At 41.7% G+C, this 4739-nt stretch overlaps 1 pseudogene; it reads left to right on the top strand.

Moving 5' to 3' along the window:
* Positions 1–2323: 2323 nt before the first annotated feature.
* On the top strand, positions 2324–2815 carry LOC132007462 (small ribosomal subunit protein eS10-like; annotated as a pseudogene).
* Positions 2816–4739: the final 1924 nt, after the last annotated feature.

Here is a 4739-nt window from a genome sequence, read left to right as displayed (position 1 = left end):
AAAATTATTATCCAGGTTGTACACAGACAGTCCAAGAAGATTTAAGACAAGTCCATTAAAACTAGTTGGATAATGACTCCATATCCCTACCAACCCACTCCTTTCTACCTACAGTTACTCATTTATATAGTCACAAATCCTAATCAATTGGATCTATTTTATCAAGTGCAACAAATATCAACTACTCGAAGGCAAGCATCCTTGTTCTCAAGCTTTGTAGCCTTCTCAGTGCCTAACACAGAACCAGATACACTGGATGAAGCTAAGCGGACAGACCAGACTACAAATGACATAAGACTAACAATCACAATACATGGCTTCCATTCCCATTTAATAGCATATTAGAATCATACCGATTCCTTGATTTTCAATGAGCTCATTGGAAAATGGGGATAATCATACTTTCTCACAGGGTTATTTTGAGGTTCCAATAGAATGATAAATGCAAGAGCGCTGGCAACTGGGAATCTACAGAAATGTGAGGTGTTGTTAAAACAAAGCTCCATAAATATGCACTGAGTTAATCTATTCAGATGCTTTAGAGACTGATACTTTTTTTTTTTTTTTCTAAAAATACGAGTCAAGTTTCCCTAAATGTAGCAGTTAACAATCGTGTTTCTCTATTAAAGGCAAAAGTCAGGTCTGCATTTTAAAGTACTAAAACATGGAAATTCTGATATGATCCATTTATATCTGCATAAATATATAAGGAGGAAACCCTTAACACTTTATCTATGCTTTGGGTTTGGTTTTGTTTTACTCTACATGAATTAGTACACGTCCCCACCTGTGGTTAAAATGCAGGACTTAAATTTAAAAATCTATTTCAGTGTCTTCACGAATGTGCTGTTAAATATATTCTCCCTCTCTCAATCATATGGTGAGATGCCCGAGATGTTGCATTTTCTTTCATTACAGTTCAGTTCTCTTGCTCCAAATTCCTCTTTGTTTCAATTTCTTAAACTTCGGAAATCAGGACATGCTGCTTGGTAATGGATTTGCTATTCGTTATTTTCTGGCACAGGAATAGCTTAACTGAATCATTCACAGTCCATCAGTCTAAGAGATCCCACTCCAGCACTGCCATAGGGTGTCAGGATATTATTAATGTAAAAAATATACAGATTCTTATATGACCCCAAGTGCTTCGAATCCAATGAGACCAAGAGAGAGCTTTTAGATACTGAGAAGAAAATTTGATCCTGCTGAAAAATTTTGCCAGAAGCTCTATTCTCAGACTAGACAGACTAGCAATTCACACAACGGAAAAGATTTTGGCATCAATGCATATAAAAAAGAAACCTTTATGTTTTCCAATAAAGTTGAAAATGTTACCTATTACCTGGTTTAATGTAATAAACATTTCTTGTGTTCATTTAATGTACCAGGCATTGTTCTACGGGCTGTGTGGGAACAGAGAGGGTCTTTGCATTCTAGGGGCCCATGCATCTAGAAGACACATAGATAAATGAGACTGAATGAAATAAATGTTACGTCCAGGTATAAGGAATGCACTCTGGGTGCAGAAAGGGAAATTATTAATTCTGAACATAGAGACCAGAGCACTATATCTGAGCCTGCAAGAAGATTCTAGTAGGCAGAAACCAAACCACCCAGGCAGAGGGAAGAGTCTAAACAGAAATGCTGAGGTAGAAAAAAGTGTTTAAGGTCCGCAGAGAGTAAACATTTTGCAAGGCTTGAATGTAATATTCAAAGGGTGAATTTGGATCTGAAACTAAAAAAGTGGTTTGGGATCCAACTGGCAATATCGTGCTATGAAGTTTAGAGTTTATTTGAAGGCAACTGGAAGTCATCGACAAATTTTAACAAACCAAATTTGAGATGTCTGCTTTATCAACCTTTGCTTTATAAAGACAATTCTAAAAACAGCTTGAGGGAGGGGCGCCGGGGTGGCCCAGCTGGTTAAGCATCTGACTCTTAGTTTAGGCTCAGATCACGATTTCAGGGTCATGAGATTGAGCCCCACATTGGGGAGTCTGCTTAAGATTCTCTTTCTCTCTCCCTCTCCCTCCTCCACTATAAATAAGTTTTTTTTTTTTTAATTTTATTTATTTATTTGAGAGAGAGAGAGCAGGGGCAGAGGGAATGGGAGAGGGAGAAGAGACTCCCTACTGAACAGGAAGCCCAATGTGGGGCTCGATCCCAGGACCAGGACGATGACCTGAGCCAAAGGCGGACACCCAACCAAAGGAGCCACCCAGGCTCTCCAATAAATAAATAAGTCTTAAAAACAAACAAACAAACAAACAAACAAAAAACAGGCCTTCCTTTCCAGCCCCAGCCATAGCAGCCACCAAGACGTTGATGCCCAAAAAGAACCAAATTGCCATTTATAAACTCCTTTTCAAGGAGGGAGTGATGGTGGCCAAGAAGGATGTCCCCATGCCCAAATGCCCTGAGCGGGCAGACAAGACTGTGCCCAACTTCACGTCATGAAGGCCACACAATCTTCAAATCATGAGTCTACAGAAAGCAAAGAAAGTTTGCCTGGAGACATTTCTACTGGTAACTTACCAAAAATGATAGCCAGTATCTCCTGTGATTACCTCCATCTGCCCCCCGGGACTGTGCCTGCCGCTCTGCGCCGCAGCCGCCCCAAGACTGGCAGACCATGGCCCAAAGGTCTGGAGGTAGAGCAGCCTGCAAGACTCACACAAGGGGAAGCTGACAGACCCCTAGATACAAAGCGCTGCCCCCTGGTGCGGACAAGAAAGCTGAGGCCAGGGCTGGGTCAGTAACTGAGCTCCAGTTTAGAGGTGGATCTGGTTGTGGATGAGGTCAGCCACCTCAGTGAAGTTGGGCATTGTTTTGTGTTGAATAAATTTGTAGCCAGAAAAAAAAAAAAAAAATTAAAAAAACAAAAACAAAAACAAAAACCAGTATAAGGATCGATCTGAGGATATATGAGAATGAAGAAAGGGATGCTGGTTAGTCCAAAAGGGAGATCTGTCTGAGGGAAGCTAGTGGATATGTGAATAGAAACGAAGGGGTAGCTGGGACTGACATGAAAGAAATTCCAAAGGCAGAACCAATGGGATTTAGCGGATTGGATGGGTGGGGAAGTATATAGATAGGAAATAATCTAGAATGAATCTGACGTTCTACTACTGGTCACTAGGGGCAGCTGTGATGAGCTTGGTGGTTATCAGGAAACTGAACAATGAAGTTACAGGAAGGAATGGTATTGTCAGAGACACATACACGAGAATCTTCCCATGGATGGAAAGAAAGAAGGCTGGAGGCGATTATTCTTCTTAGAAAAGAAACCGTGAAAAAAACATCTGAAAATGATGTGTAAGTAAAAGATGGTGACTTCCAATGAAAGGATATTAGTTGACCTCCATGTGCAGAAATAAGTGTTCAGTTTCCAGCATGGAAATCTTGGTTTCTGCCCAGGGGAGCCAGACTCAGAGCGGGAATGGTGGCAGGTTTCTGTGTGGTCCTGGAGACCCAGATGGGTGGGGTTTAGAACAACCCTAGGGAAATGGGGGGAGAGGTATCAAAGTCAGAAGAGCTTAGACATGCATGGAGGCAGCCCAAATGGAATGACTTCCCAAGTATTCAGCCAGGCTGAATCCAGTTCAGTACTCAAAAAATTCCAACAGAGACAGCACGGTGGTAAGGTTGGTGTTGGCAGCTTTACATACAGAGCTAAGACTGTTTTATGTTCATGACATACAGTAATATTACTCTACAGCAAGACAATGACTCTTATACTGCAGGTATCCTCAGTAGTATGGGAAGCTGGGAACGGAGAGATTTTCCAATAAGGCGAAAATCAAGATGGTGCAGTTCTTTCTGCTCATCAAGCTCAGCCACTACTCCACTGGGTTCCTGGGCGTGGCCTACAGAGCCAGGCACTAAGTTACTGGAGACTTTGGACAGAAGAAGAAGGAAGGAGAGAGAGCTGAAGAGAAAAACAAGCAGGATGAGCCAAAAGGGATTGAGAGAGAACTGGCAGAAGCCCAAGACAACAGCATACTGAAATGAGCCTGTCTTTCTCTGGAAAGGTGTGGATGAACATAGCCTTCTGTCTTGGGTGATGCTCACCAAAACAAAAACAAAACAACAACAAAAAAAGACCCTATATATTAACAAATAAGATACTAACACTGGTATGACAAAGGAAACATGCTAAGGAATGCTCCAATCAACAGACGATGTTAGTTGGCTGGTTGGTTGATTTATTTAGAGAAGGATTGGGATGAGCAGATAGAGAGGTAGAAAGAGAATCCTTTTTCTAAGATTTTTTTTTAAACTATGTTATGTTAGTCACCATAGAGTACCTCATTAGCTTCTGATGCAGTGTTCCATGATTCATTGCTTGCATACAACGCCCAGTGCGCCATCCACTGCATGCCCTCCTTAAGACCCATCGCCCCCAATCCTCCTCCCCTCTGAAACCCTCAGTTTGTATCGCATAGTCCAGAGTCTCTCATGGTTCATCTCCCGCTCTGAAATCTCCTTCATTTTTCCCTTCCTTCACCTAATGTCCGCCATGCTATTCCTTATGCTCCACATATGCGTGAAACCAGATGATAATTGTCTTTCTCTGCTTGACTTATTTCACTCAGCATTATCCCCTCCAGTTCCATCCATGTCCCTGAAAAAGTTGGGTATTATCCTTTCTGATGGCTGCGTAACATCCCATTGTATATATGGACCACATCTTCTTTATCCATTCATCTGTTGAAGGGCATCTCAGCTCTTTCCACAGT

The sequence above is a fragment of the Mustela nigripes genome, chromosome X (assembly GCF_022355385.1).
Source record: "Mustela nigripes isolate SB6536 chromosome X, MUSNIG.SB6536, whole genome shotgun sequence".
Taxonomy (NCBI): domain Eukaryota; kingdom Metazoa; phylum Chordata; class Mammalia; order Carnivora; family Mustelidae; genus Mustela; species Mustela nigripes.
This window is presented reverse-complemented; position numbering and strand designations above follow the sequence as displayed.